Source organism: Lissotriton helveticus, chromosome 3_1 (assembly GCF_964261635.1).
Source record: "Lissotriton helveticus chromosome 3_1, aLisHel1.1, whole genome shotgun sequence".
NCBI lineage: Eukaryota > Metazoa > Chordata > Amphibia > Caudata > Salamandridae > Lissotriton > Lissotriton helveticus.
In genome coordinates, this window is record NC_136061.1 from 658,265,081 (window position 1) to 658,280,948 (window position 15,868).

The window sequence follows — 15,868 nt, forward strand, 5'->3', positions numbered from 1 at the left end:
GGAAAGCATTGGACGACGGAGGATCTAGGGGTCGGTAGTTCAATCCCGGTTGTCGGCAAGGTCTGTGGGGTTCCTTGCGGCTGAAACACATCACGCTAATTGTGTGAAAATAGACTTCGGAGACCAAAACGTATGAAAGACTATGGCAAAACCGTCTCACAAAAAAAAAAAAAAAAAAATATCTCACTCTAGGACCGTTTTTGGCTACAGGTAGAATGCTGCCATGCCGCTATGCGTTAGCTAGCATAATTTTACGTTACAGTATTTTAAAATTGGAAAAATACTTGGGGGCCCCTAACAAATTGTGACAGGATTGCTGACACTTTTGCTCCTGAAAACAGGAGTTCTATACATGGCTATTGCTTATCCTACCGCGGCGCGAGCACAGGGGCCCCTGGCAGTCCTGCAGTGATTTGAAACTTGTTAAAACCGGTTCATATACAGCGTAGTGTCTGCCTGAGCGGGAGCGCTATTTTAGCTCAGTTGGTTAGAGCTCCGCGCGCATAATGCCAAGTTACAAGTTCCATCCCAGTTCAGGACAACATTTAAAGTTCGGAAAAGGGATGCTTTAGAATCGGACAGGTGTCTCCTATGATTGGCACCAGCGGTCAAGTCAGACACTTAAGAAAGTCTGCCACGTGGTATCATTCTCTGGCAATAGTAGAAACGAGCAACACAGCAGTGGTTAGCCTATGCAATATATAGAAGAAATGTCCAATACCTATTACCAAATAGGCATCGTAGTGCCAGGCGCCTGGAGTAATCCAAAAGAGCATGCTGTTAGAAGAGAGGGATGGTTAGTAGTTGCACAGGTATAGTCAGTGGCGCAACCGGAAGCTTGTTTCCTTTCCAGTAAAGAATTGGCTTGGTAGTTTGGTCTGCCCTGTTCCCATGATGCACTGGGCCAGGGTCAGACTAATTTGCATGTAGCCAGGTTCTGAACTGGGATGGTGCAGTGAGCTAAAAAACGGTGATGGATCAAGCCCTGATCTTTTGACTGGGTAGGAGTGTTCTGCTTAATTCAGATACTCTGTCCATCACCACCCCCTTTTGAATCGTTTTGGCCACCACAAGTGTGGAAGGGTATGCTCAGATGCGAGTCCCTTGCTCACTGCACCATCAGGATTCAAGCAAGCCGGGACGAAGACGGCTGTAATGCCAGAAACCGGTCCCCGGAAGCTTGTTTCCTTTCCAGTAAAGAATTGGCTTGGTAGTTTGGTCTGCCCTGTTCCCATGATGCACTGGGCCAGGGTCAGACTAATTTGCATGTAGCCAGGTTCTGAACTGGGATGGTGCAGTGAGCTAAAAAACGGTGATGGATCAAGCCCTGATCTTTTGACTGGGTAGGAGTGTTCTGCTTAATTCAGATACTCTGTCCATCACCACCCCCTTTTGAATCGTTTTGGCCACCACAAGTGTGGAAGGGTATGCTCAGATGTGAGTCCCTTGCTCACTGCACCATCAGGATTCAAGCAAGCCGGGCCGAAGACGGCTGTAATGCCAGAAACCGGTCCCCGGAAGCTTGTTTCCTTTCCAGTAAAGAATTGGCTTGGTAGTTTGGTCTGCCCTGTTCCCATGATGCACTGGGCCAGGGTCAGACTAATTTGCATGTAGCCAGGTTCTGAACTGGGATGGTGCAGTGAGCTAAAAAACGGTGATGGATCAAGCCCTGATCTTTTGACTGGGTAGGAGTGTTCTGCTTAATTCAGATACTCTGTCCATCACCACCCCCTTTTGAATCGTTTAAGCCTTAGCAACAGCCTGGCTGCCAGTTGAGGCGGCACCTCCCCCCCTCCCCCCCCACCCATTCAGGAGCATGCATCTGCCTCGGCTTCTCAGCACGGCATGCCAGAGGAAAGAATCCGGGCAGTGGGCAGGTTGAGGGCCCAGGCACAAAAAAAACAACAAAAAAAACTACATCTGGGGGGTAAGGAGTTGGCCTAACGGCTAGGGAGCTCGACCTCGAAGCTGGGGACCGGGGTTCGAGGCTCTGCAGTGGCGCTGAACTGCGTTGGGTCAAATCATTCCATTGCTACGGTAGACCGCACCGCCGGCGGTTGCGACCACTCACTTTGGGATGCAGCACGGCAGGGTGGGTTGCGAAGCGGAGCACCTTGGGATACCGCACGGTGCCACTGGCAGGGTGTCATGAGACCCCCCCCCCCCCAAGAGAAAAGGGAAAAAGTTGGAGCTTGGGTTGCGCTCAACGCTGCAACCACCGCCTGGTTGGGCATTTCGTTCCCAACGGAGAAACGCCCACCGCTGGTGTGGGTAATGGGCCGCCCCCCCCCCCCCCTTTTTGGGTCCAGGATGCAGACATGGGGGCGCTGGCAGGCCACAGGAGGGCGAGCTAACACAGGGGCGTGCATACGCTGGCTGGGGCAGCCAGGAATAAGTTGGAGCCAGCTGCCAGTATCACTCGGAGACCTGCTGTCAGATGCAGCATAGCACCTGGACACTCCTTTATCGCTGGGGGCAATGTCCGGGCCCCGAAAGGGGGGAGAAAGGCAAAGGGGAAGGCCAGTCAGCCATCCAGGCTGACCTCGCAATGACGCCTGCATGGGAAGGCGGCACAACAGTCAGATGGTCAGAGACGACCAGCGGGAGACGGCGGAGAGGCGCCGAGTCATACAGAGCAGGGGACAACGGCAGAAAGAAATAGAGCATAGCAGTGCACGAGTTTCACAGGACCAATGGTACAGAATACATCAGACAGGTTTCTTTGATCTACCTCGGTCTCCCAGAACCGTTTGGCCATGACAGTCAAGCGGTCAAAAGAAAGGTTGAGAGTTAGTTTTGAAGGCCCTTGCAGGGCGCAACGGCTCGTGCAGGCCACAAGCATCACGAGAGCTGGGGGGAGCCGCAGGAAGACGTTAGCCTCCCTGCGGCGTGGCGGAAATTGGTACAATGGTTGGCTAAGGAGACACACTGACAGGGCGGTGTGTAGGAAGTAGGCCACTCATTTTGAGATGCCGCATGGCAGGGTGAGGTGGCCGGGCCAAGGAGGGGAGTAGCAAACGGAGACGGCGTTCGCGGCCCAGACCCGGACGGCAGGGCACAAAAAGGTAGCGAGTTGAGAGCCTAACTCCTTGGAGAAGCTACCCCTCCCTACACGCAGAGGGCGTGAGTGACCAACCAAATGGTGGTCCCAGAAGTAACACGACAAAGAGGACTACTAAGGAATAACAAAAGAACTAGTTTTGTAGGCGTGCCATTTACGAACTGAATGTACCACGATATAATCTGCACAATATGATGATGACATGCATGATTTATGACACACAATATGATCTGCACAGTATGATGATGACATGTATGATTTATGACCCAGATATGATTTATGACTATGATGATGATAGGTATGATTTATGACCCAGATATGATTTATGACCCAGATATGGCAGTTCGCAAATGACACAATGTGACCAGGGTTCATGCTAACGGCGATTGGATAACCAGTCTGTTTATAATCCCAATAAAACAGCGGCCAACAACGACCACAACAACTACAACTCCCTGTTGGCTAAGTTTATTGGGATAACAGGGTGATGGGGTTTGGGGAAGATATTTCCCACGGTATGGGCGCAGTGCGAGGGTTATAGAAACAGAGAGCACTCTTCGGATGCAGGAGATGAAGTTGTTCCTCCTTAGAGGGATGAGGCGAAGCAAAGAACGTTGGAAGGATAATAGTATGTCCGACATAAAAAGGAGTCCCTGCCTTAGGCAAAAAGGAGGCACAAGTTCGAAGAACCACTTTGTCCGTAAAGATTTTAGGTTACAGAGGGTTCACAGAGAGAGCCTGAAGCCCGATCACCTTCAGGGCCAATGTTATGTGACCTCTAAGAATATACTTTTACAGGTGTGGACAGCTATGCATGGGTTAAAAGAGAGAACACATGAACGTGAAATTGAGTCACTGCCTATGACAGCAAGTATTGGTAAAGGCAATCAGTCTCGGCAATGCAAAAGCTATGGCTTTGTCAATGTGTTTCTGCATTGCATGACTAGATGGTAAGTGCTCTCCAGAAGTAGCACCCTAGTGTCCATGGCTGATGCACCTGTTACACCTTTGTGTAACCACAGGCGTACATGGACAAGGCATCCCAAATTAAATTTACTATTTGGTAGAAATGCAGTTGCAAGGCATTGGAACCCGAATAGAACTGGCCACTCTTTTTCTTAAAAATTCTCAGTTGATGCACTGCATTTAAATTAGGAGTCAATGGCACATGGGAGGTACGGATCGGCGTATGGATTTCTGCTCTATGAAAGAGAAACTTGCGTAAAAAGCCTGTGGGCTGCCGAAGAAATACGCCAAAATATGAAGCTCGTGGAGGAATAATTTTAATGATTTTTGTGTTCAGTAGTCACCGTAATGCCTGTGTACATGAAAATGCTGTGATCTGTTACTCTGTTAAGTGCTGTAACCATTGTGACAAGCCTGTATGACTCGTTCTTTCTTTGTATTATTTGCTTGTAACTTCTAAAATGTATTTCAAAAAAGATTTTTGAGAAAAATAGGAGCCGAACCTTCTGCCTGAGCCCACGTGCAATAACAATAAGGTGTTGTATGTACAGGGCTTCAGATACAATTGTGTTGCATATATGTACTAAAATAAAAGGGCACCCAATGTATCTACCTTGGAAGAGTGAAAGGCTGTGTTGGGGTGGCTAGAAATCAAACGCTTCATTACTTGGATACCAGATGAATGCTGATCTTACTGGCACTTCTTCCTTCCAAACGCCTTTTCTAACTTTATGATGATGATGCAAATCGTGGAATGCACAACTAAATATACTAAACAACAAAGAAGCAACTCTACATAAAAAATGCTCCAACCGATTGCGCTGAAGTTCGATTAATAAAAATTACCCACTGCAAACTAAGCAAGAAGTACGTAAGCGTAAGGCACTCCTTTTATTTCTTTACTGAAGCAGTGCCTAAATGAAGAAGATGATCTGCTTGTGTGAATAAGATGGGTTTGCTGAAAAACAACAATACGAAAGAGAAGTTACACCATAGGCATTTGTACGAAGGCTGTTTGGCTAGCACCAGCACCGCCAGGGCACACAAGGTTACAGGAACAGATACCACACACAATCTACACTGTTCACATTCGTGTCCCCCCCCCCCCCCCCAAAGTGTCAGAATCTATCAAAATTACGTGCTGCTGATTGGCCGAAAGGCAAGATACCGCGGATTGTATCCTGGGCTGCTGGGGCCAGGCCCATTTGCAAGCAAATGATTTGCTGTGGATCTGACCGGCCCGCTCGCTTGACAAACTGATGTAATTTCAGCCGTGGTGTGCAGGACTCGGCACCAGATGCTGCTGATGCAGGCTGGGTTTACTCTGTCGAACAGTGCAGAGCTTCTAAATTGTAATTACCAGGGTCAAACAAGCATTTACAATGCAATGGTCTCGGCATTATTAAAGGTAGAGCTATTGGCATTGCTCATGACTTTTTAAAAAAAATCATAAATAAATAGCATTGTCATTTAAAATGCCAATAGCTTAGTCGCTCGCAAATGCATGACCTATTGCATTTACACCCACACAGAGCCACCCACAGAAAGCCACCCACACACACATACAGAGCCACCCACAGTCATTCACATAGAGCCACCTACACAGAGCCACCCTCACACAGACAGAGCCACCCACACATAGAGCCACCTACAAAACAAGATTCAGGCACACAAACACACTTATATGGCACAACGGAAAGGAAAGGCGTCCCCTGCAGTGGCCTGGTAAGCAATGCCTTGGACTCGGCACTTTTTTATTTACAAATTAAGCACTGAATTACTAATAGGTTGTGGGTGAAGTGGGATCTGAGAGGAATAAAAACAGTAACTGTAGTGCCTTTTTTAATAGAACACTTTGGAGCATTTTCCTGCATATTAAATATCTGATGTTAGTTAAGCTTAGTAGCTATAATGGCGCTCCATGTACTGACCCCTGTAAGCATAGATGGCTGAACTGATTTTGAGGAGATGTGAACCCGTAACTTTCTTCCTGCCTCTTCTATGACATTGTGACCCTGCCTGCCTGTGTCACGAAGTCACGTTGTTCTTGTGTGGTCAGTGTGTCCACGACTGTCTGATGTTGCCTACCTCTGACTGTTGCTGCGAGTCTGCCCTTCCATCTTCCTGTCTTTTCTCTGACTGTGTGACCCTGTCAGAGTCTCACTGAGTCAGATTGTTGTTTTGTCAGCCTGCGTGTCCCATGACTGTCTGATGTTGCCTACCTCGGACTGTTGCTGTGAGTCTGCCCTTCCATCTTCCTGTCTTTTCTCTGACTGTGTGACCCTGTCAGAGTCTCACTGAGTCAGATTGTTGTTTTGTCAGCCTGCGTGTCCCATGACTGCCTGATGTTTCCTGCCTCTGACTGTTGCTGTGAGTCTGCCCTTCCATCTTCCTGTCTTTTCTCTGACTGTGTGACCCTGTCAGAGTCTCACTGAGTCAGATTGTTGTTTTGTCAGCCTGCGTGTCCCATGACTGCCTGATGTTTCCTGCCTCTGACTGTTGTAGTGTGTCTGATGTTCAAGCTTTCTGTCTCTTTTATGACTGTGCGTGCCTGTCTGGCGCTGAGGCAGATTGTTGTTTTGTGTCTGCCTTTCTGTCTCCCTCCCCTCCTCTTCTATGACACTGTGATCCTACCTGCCTGTGCCAGAAGTGCAGCGGCAGCGTAAAGCGCCTAGTAAACAACAGGTTAGTTATCTTCCCAGATTGCATCTCCATCATTCAACTACACTCCGGGGAAATGCTTTCATCCTGAACGACAGGATGGCTCAGTGAGTTGAACACGTGCTCCCCCCCCGTCTTTCAAATACAAACTTAAAGCAACAAATACAACGTGAATCTAAGCCATATAAGCAGGGCCAGGGGAATTATGATATTGTGAGGCCAGAGCTGTTTGCACAGGATTATAGATTTGCCACAGATTTAATAATCAGCTGCATTATCTTCAGATTTTCACAACAATAGTCTCTAGCTCAAACTGTTCAAAAGTTACTAATAATGCAGAAACCAGTGTTGCTGCACAGTGGAATGCCCTTTGCAAAGTTAACATTCTGTTGCTTATTCCTATATTTGGGTGTTAATGTGCCTTTTCTTGCTGCATAATTCACTCAACCCTGCTGCATAATTTAGCCCACTGTTTAAACTATTCCTACATGGGTTTTAAGGAAGGGAATGGCTATCTGTTAAAAGAGAATAAAGAGGTTTTATCATAACTGCTACTGGAGTATCCGTTCCAGGCTTTTCCAGAACCCGAATACATGCATGGCTCGTGCGAACATTTCTCGGGGTAATGCATCTCCACTTGCCCACCCCCATCCCCAGAATCCCCAGATTCCAATTAAAAAGCACTCGATGCATGAACGACTCGTGAGAATTATTCTCGGGGTAAAGCGGCAACTTAACTGTACTTCCACCCCCTCCCACCTCTAACACAAAAATCTACAGATTCAGAATAAAAAGCACACAATTGAATTACTTTTAGGCATTCGACATGTTTGCGCACAGTTCCAGACGATCATTTAGTCCAGTAGGCGCTGTACAGATACAATTACAATGCTGTAAACATTCAATGACACGAGAGGAAGAGGTGTCCCCGTCATAGAGTACGTGTCCCTAAGCTCCAATTCTGCTCTCACCGCTCTCGGGCTCCGTGTACAGCCCATGCACGTCCCGCAGGATCCTCTCAGTCACGGATTCTCCGCACGCCATGGACGCCGCGTTAGCTGCGGCGTGAGGCTTGACACGGCCCGACATTGTAAACACCGGGACAAATACCAGAATAACAACCACGCCAGCGCTGAGCAAAACCTTAACCAGCAACGAGTTTTGCGCATGCGCAGAATACCACGTTCTGCCAACCTCTGAAGCTGAATAAAAAGCACACAATTGAATTACTTTTAGGCATTCGACATGTTTGAGCACAGTTCCAGACGATTATTTAGTCCAGTAAGCGCTGTACAGATACAATTACAATGCTGTAAACATTAGATGACACGAGAGGAAGAGGTGTCCCCGTCATAGAGTGCGTGTCCCCAAGCTCCAATTCTGCTCTCACCGCTCTCGGGCTCTGTGTACAGCCCATGCACGTCCCGCAGGATCCTCTCAGTCACAGATTCTCCGCACGCCATGGACGCCGCGTTAGCTGCGGCGCGAGGCTTGACACGAGCAGGCGACCTATCTCGTCTTTGACGATCAGCAAAATGGCAGCTGCAAAGCTCGAAACATTTTTGGATTTGGGGGCGTGTTCGTGCTCTTCTAAAAAGGGCGTGGCCAAAAAGTGGAAAGAAGATCACCGAACACACCTCCAAATCCGAAAAGGACGGAGCCTATTTCGAGTGACGGCTCTCTCCTCCAATGGCTGGCCTCCATTTAGGAAGCCAGCCAATGGGAGAGAGCCAAAATTAGAGGCGGGATAAAGAGCCCCTCTAAGAAACCTAAGATCTCGCTACTTCCGGTTCTGACGAACCGGATAGTACCTCGACCTAAAAAGGAGATAAGAACATGATTTACAGGCCAGTTTAGAGAAACTGCGTGGCGTACAGAGCAAGTGAAAACATGACCGCTTCTGAGGTGGGCTCTTAAACAGAGAAAAAAGTTCATAAAATGGTCATTAAATAGGAGGAGTGGATGGATAGTAGCAATTGGTCCCTGCTCTCGGGGAGGGCTAAACACAGGAAGAGGCATGACGCATGTATACCACAAGACAAGTGGAGAGAAAGATTCGGAGAGCTATGATGAAGCCAGGACATGGGAAGCCTATAGGCAGAATTACACCAACCAAGTATATACATGTCTCTTTTTAAGGATGGTCCAGCAACAGCAGAAAGGCTGAAAAGGCCAACAGCTATCCTTTAACTGTGCCTAATGCAAGGCCTTGCTTGACTGAAAACAATACAAACAACAAAACCTTGGACAGTTTGGTATAAAGCGGGTTGGCCGGTTTGGTAACACACCAACCCACAAACTTGTCCCAACTGCAGGAGTATACTGATTTTCTAGAGGGATGTCTAGCAGCAAAAATAACATCCAAAACCTCTGGAGCAAGGTCAAAAGTGCTCAACTGTTGCGGCATAATCACAAAGCATGGTGCAGAGCCCCACCCTGCTGCTGCAACAGGAGATCCTCCTGCAGGGGCAGCCGGATCAGAGGACAGACACTTAAGTTGAGGAGTTTGGGATACCAAACTCTCACCGCCCAGTCTGTCTTGATCTTCAGAACTCGTTTTGGGAGCGGTATCAGTGGAAAGGGGTTCAAAAGTCCAGGTTCCACACTACGTGGAATACGTCTCTAAGTGGAAGTAACTACCCTTTGTGATCAGCTAGACCTCAACGTCAGTTTGTCTGCATGCAAAGACATTGCTAGGAGGTGCACCACCAAGAAAATCCCATCGCGCTCCAGCCGCGTCCAGAGGTGCAGGGTCTACTGGCATAGGGTCCATTACCCCATCCCGCCATGCTTGTTGCAGCACTACATGGCGGCAGTGTTGTCAATGAACACCTGAACCAGTGGGCGCAGAGGGGTAGTGGGCAAAAGTCCGACTATCCTTAAAGCACTCCAACGATGAATAAGCCTTTTCTCCAAAAAGATGGGTCCCGTCAAAGGGTATGTCCATCAGGGTGGATTGGACATGCCCCGAAAAAACAGTGGGGCGTATCCAAGCATGCAGTCTATTGGCTACCCTGGATGCGATGGATCAGCCCAACCAATCTTTGCTATCCAGACTGCAAAATATAGACAAATTGGCCACATACAAACTTCTCGCATGGCCTGGGACGTTATGGCACAAGCCTCCCTCTAGACTAGTCAAGACCTGACTCAATGAGTCCCATAAAGCATGGTTGCAACGACTGAGCAGGCAAGACGTATGAATGGAACACAAAGAAGAGAAAAAATTACAATCAAAAGTGCTGATATGTTACTGGTGGACTGGAAGGTAACGAGTTAGGTTGCACCCTGCTAGCCAAAAGCCTGCACTGTTGAACTCTCTAGGTATGGGAGTTGAGAGAGGAAGGTTGGATCCCCGGTGCAGGATGGTGATGTCTGATGATCAGGTGGTTGACGGGAAACCCTGAGCAGGGCTTAGCCCACGTCACAAAAAGTGTGTCGGTCCATGCCCCGTTGAAAAGCAAAAGAGGCGTCCTTCTTTGGGGCAAGATGGCGGCCGTGCGTTCAGTCGAGTTAGCTCTCGCTGCTGATGGCTCTCCTACCTTTCACCAGCATTATGGCAGCACGGCGTGGAGGTTTATTTTGCTGTAAAAGCTGCTAAGAACGGCTAAAAACTGCTAAAACCCGCTGCACTTTAACCAGTAAATGTGTGATGCTTTGGGACCTACTCACATCTCAGTGGCTGGCGGTTTATGGCCTCTGGGTCGCACTCCAGTGGTGTAGTGTCTTCCTTCCCCTCCCCCCTGCGGACTCCATTGGGTCCGGTCATGGGGCTGGCCTTGGGCGGCTGGGACAAGGATGCCCCCTAGGAATTCCCGAGCCGCGAGGCTGCACGCTACTGGCACTGCTGGTGGTGAAAGCATTGTTTCTCTGAAACTTCCGGAAAGCACCCAAATCACACAACGACAGGGAGTGGTTGTTAATACTTCGGCTGGATCTGGAAACAGTCGCATACCGGCTCCTGGAAAGAAGACAACTCCTGCAATCTTTTTGTTGCTGAGAGCCCAATGGAGGAGACTATCTTGACTGCTCGGGTATACGAAGTGAGACCTGGGCAGCAGGGAGACTCAGGCTGTAGGGGTGAGAGGGAGGCTGTGATATCCCACGGTGGGCAGGAAAGCTCCCGGTGTGAGTTTGCAATACATGCGCTGGGGCTGCAGGGTCCCCAAGTGCATATAACATCAAGGGGGTGTCTCGGTCAAGATAACTTCAGACCCCATGGTTGCTGAGATGGAAACCAAGTCCACTAAACTGGATGGGGCCAGCTTTATAGAATAGATATGTCAGATGTGCCAGAGGCCGATGCAGGAGATCATTTCTTTTAAATGTCTGATCACTCTAATTCATCAGGAGATGAATCACTGCAATTATCGGACGTCCCCTCAGACTCACTAAATGGCCAATGGAGTGAGGCTGGAAGTATTCATCAGGAAGAGTGGACCTTGGATGCTTAGTCACTGCTGCCTACCAATGACACTGTACGCAAGAGGTTACCTAGGTCCTCACGGGGAGACTCAACTGACTTAACTATTGTACCTGCCCAGGAACAGCTGCTTTCCTCCCCCTCGGGTACAGTCATTGCTTCAGGTGGTGAGGAGGGGGCAACGAGACAAGACCAGCCTAATGTATCCAAGCATCAGGAAGACATATCTTTGGCCGTTATTTATGAGACAATTATGTCATTTAGGGATGGAACCAGTGATGAGAGTCAGAAAACCCATGGCGCTTGTCGCAAACTCCAAAATTCTCTTCGTCAAGTGGCTAAGTCCTGCTTGGAGTTTGCAGAGAGAATTTCCGACGCAGAGAATAGGATCTCTAGCCTTGAAGATGAAATGATGGGTCAGAAGGCGGCCACAGATGCTTTGACTGAGCAGAAGAGCGACATTGCTTGGAAGTTAGACAACATGGAAAATCTCATTCAGTGTAATAATCTAAGAATTCTTGGGGTACCCGAAGGTGTTTAAGGTTCCAATCTGCGGAAGCTCGTTGAGGGACTTTTCACTGAAGCTTTCCCGGAACTGGCACAATGGTCATGGGACATTGAGGTGCAACGAGCGCACCGATATCCTTTTTGGTTGAGAACTCGTACAGCGCCTAACTGCTCTGAGTCACAACCCAGAGCTATATTGATATGTCTTTCTAACATCTTATCTAGGCATGTTTTATATGATTTGGCCAGACCCGATAGGAAGAGAAAGGGGAACGGATTTGAGTTCTTTGTGCACCCCGACTACTGTCATACGACAGTGGGAAAAAAATGTCAGTTCCGGCAGCTTATAAATTCATTTCAGGCTAAAGGAGCTCAGGCATTCCTCTTGAACCCCACGAAACTTAAAATAATATACAAGGATAAGACGCAGTTCTTTACGTCGGAGGTTAAAGCTAAGGAATTTTTACAGATTACATCCTAGGAAAGGGCTCAGAAGTAGATAAAAACCTGAGTGCGGTTTGTGGAGATTAGTGGCCAATGTACATTTTTAGTAATAGTTGCTGGTTCTTAAAATATGCTGTGCTTTGAAATTGTCGTATGGCGTATGAGTATTGGGTGAACTGGTGGAAGGGAAAGAGCTGTTGACGGGGGATGCGAGGCTCTCCATCACTCTAGACCTTGGGTCTTGCAGCCTTGATGTTGGGGGAGGTAGAAGAAGTTTCTCATGGCAGAGGAGGTGCCGGGATGGGTGAGGGAGGGGTCCCTGGGAGGGAGGTGACTGCCATAGGGGCACGGGGGTGAAAAGTGAAAATAAACCAATAAACGTGTTCAAGCATATGGAATGGATGTGATTTTTTGGGAGAGAGGGAGCTGTCTATCCAGCCTTAAAACAAGTCAACAATGAATATTTTGTCTATATTCATTTAATGTACGCAGTCTTAATGATAGGGCCAAGCGACAAAGAGTTGCACAGGAAATTAGGACTATGTCCCACGATGTGGTCTGTCTTCAAGAAACGCATATTCCCTGGGGTAAATTTAAGGTCTTAAGGGAGCTAGTGTACAAGCTCTTAGTATACACTTCACAAGGGACTAGTATAAGAGGTGTGGCCATTCTTGCTAGTAACAACATCTTAACGATTGTCAGAAGTCTTGCAGAAAAATATGGCCGCTGGGCGATGTTGGAATGCTTGGTCGTTAATAAGAAGTTCACAATATGCTCGGTATATGGATCTAATCATGATGAAGCACATATTCTAGAGTATTTGAACATAGAGTTGGCCTCATGGGCCTCCCCTTTGATACTGTGTGGGGATTTTCTTGTTCTGTTCAGCTGGATGAAGTTAGACAAGTATCTAGGTCAGAAACCATGGATCGATGAGGCTTTACAGGAGCTTCTTTATGAACACGGCCTAGATGATGTTTGGTTTAGGTTAAAATACTCAGATCCAGGGTATCCATATTACTCCTGCCCACATCACAGAATGGCTAGGTTACATTACTTTTTTGTTACTAATACACATTTATCAGGGGCACCTATACAGATTTTCTCTAGAATCACATCGGACCACAATCCATTGTTGCTTAAACTTGCAATGCACGGCGTGGCACGTCCCTGTACCTCTTTCTCCTTTGATCAGGAGCTTTTAATTAAGAACTTTTTATTGTTCACGCACAGCAGTGGCTAAATCAATTCCTGGCCATCAATCGCAATTCTGCTAAACTGGGCATAGTTTGGGATGCTCTAAAGGTGGGGCTTAGGGGTCAAGGGCCAGGATAAATGGGGAGTGGGCTAAGGCTATTGCCAAGTACCACCTTTTTAGGAGGGAGTGTTATGAGTACGGGGAGGCAACCGTTAGGCCAAGAAGATTAGATGTAATGAGGTACAAAATGCAATCACATCCATTGAAGATTCAAGTGGGAGAATTGTAGAGACACGAGTGGAGATTATGGAGGTCTTTAGGACCTTAAATGAGGAGTTGTACTCAGAAGAGCATAATGGCAAGGACAAATCTGAAGGATACTATAAAGATCCGTATAGGAGGATGTTAAGCTCTGACGATCGGAGAAATTTGGAGGAGCCTGTTGCTTTACAGGAACTGTTGGAGGCTGTTGGTTCTCTAGCAGCAGGAAAGGTGGCTGGACCGGATTAGATCCCACTTGCTGAGATACAAACAGAAATGCTAACGGTGTTTCAGGAAGCGCAGAAAGGGGATGCTCCTGCATCGTGGGATACTGCTAGCATTGTCATCTTTTAAAAAAAAAAAAGATAAACCCTCTACCCTACCAGGGTCTTATAGACCCATCTCACTTATGAATTGCGATGGAAAGATATATGCAAAGATCTTGGCTACACGACTCTCCCGAGTAATAGCATCCCTGGTCTCTACTTGCCAGCATAGATTTATCCCAGGAAGAGGCACGGTCAACCACATCAGCAGGGTAGTTACTATGCTGGATTTGGCTAGTGTGCGAAAAGCTCCATGGGGAGTAGTACTACTTGAGGCAGAGAAGGCGTTTGACCGTGTCTCTTGGGGGTTTTTGTGGGCGACTATGCAGTGCAAGGTCTCGCCCCAGGCTTTATACAAGCAGTTAAACCGATGTACAGATCTCCTAAGGTACGAATATGTTCGCTAGGACTGGAATCAGATCTTGTGTCAATATGAGACAAGGCTTCTCTTGCTCCCTCCTACTCTTCGCCCTTTACATCAACCCTTTTTTTAAATTTATTGGAGAGTAGGTTAAACACACCGTTGGCAAGGCCTGGGCAGTACCAGGTTAGCATACTAGCGTATGACATTGCAATAGTCTCGCTGGATCCAGCTAAGATCTTGGAAGAGATTGAGCAATTAGCGTTCCTATTCGGGAAAAGCTCTGGATACAAGCTAAATATAGCAAAGACTCAAGTAGTTTGTACAGATCAAGCAGTTTTAGTGACTCTCGGTTGGTGGAGGAGGCAACATATTTAGGGGTATGCATTAATGCATGTCTGGATGAAATGGTACGGTCCAACTGGGACCTGATGGTGCATAAAATCAAAAGGGATTTAGATAGAATGGTTACATTTGTCAATGGTGGGAAGATGTAACGTTATAAAGATGAATATTTTACCAAAGGTTCTGTACTATTTTAGATCAGTCCCCCTGGAACTCTCAGGGAAACAACTTCAGAAGCTTCAATCCATTTGTGTTAGTTTTATATGGGCTTAAAGAAAACCCTGCCGCGCAATGAAATATAGGACCCTGCCACGAACTCGAGGGGGATGGGCTGTGCCTAATCTTATGTTTTATTACTGGGCTTGTCTACTTAAACATATAGGTATCTTGTTGGTTGGGGAAGGAGAGGATAAGGCAGAGGAGCCCCCACATATTTTTCAATTATTGTTAGACCCCAATGCGGAGAGGAGTTTCTCAAGCCCAGTTATTACAAAACAAATGCTTTAAAGTGGTCCAGGCTGCTTATAAGGCATGACTTCAGGTCTGGCAACACACGCAGAATGGTAAGCTCAACTTCTATACGCCCACCAGCATTTTTAGCACTCACTGTTTCTGTCTTTTCTGACATTACGATGACTAGATGGAGACGGAAGGGTATCGTGACCTTGGGAGACTTAGTGGATAACGGCTGGGTTAAGGCTTACTCATTGGTGTCCGAATATGATCTCCCTAAGACTGACTTTTTAAATGCCTGCAGGTCAGGGATTATCTTATGAGAAAAACGGACATAGTGTGTCACCACAAAATGTGTCAAGCCCACTGGCTTCCTGGAGTTCACCATAACAGTTGCCCTGTGATAGGACTTTCAATGGCATCATCGTAGGTGCCCTCAGGCTCTGTGGCAAAAAAAATCATGAAGAAAGTGTTCCCTCTTTGGGGGTAAAAAAACTGTTAGAACATGGGACTGGAAAAAGCAGTGTTGAGGTAGACGCCGGATGGGGTCACGGCAATGGTTCGGCATGGGTAAGGGCATTAGTTGGTTTACCAATGCCAGTGAAGTCAGTATTGGTGTTGGGGATGGTGGTGCTAGCAGCATAGGCGCAGGGCTTGGCACAGATCTGGAAACAGATCTACAGGACCCAACTGGCGTCGGGGGGAGGTCCTGCCAGCGGAGACCAAATTGGAGACCTCTCAACTCCATGGGGCCAAAAGGCACTTCAGAGGGAAGCATATGGATAAATAATTACATAAAAGGCCTCCTGAAACTTACGAAGTTGAGCAAGAATCACACTGGGCCTGAAACGCAGGCTGGGTT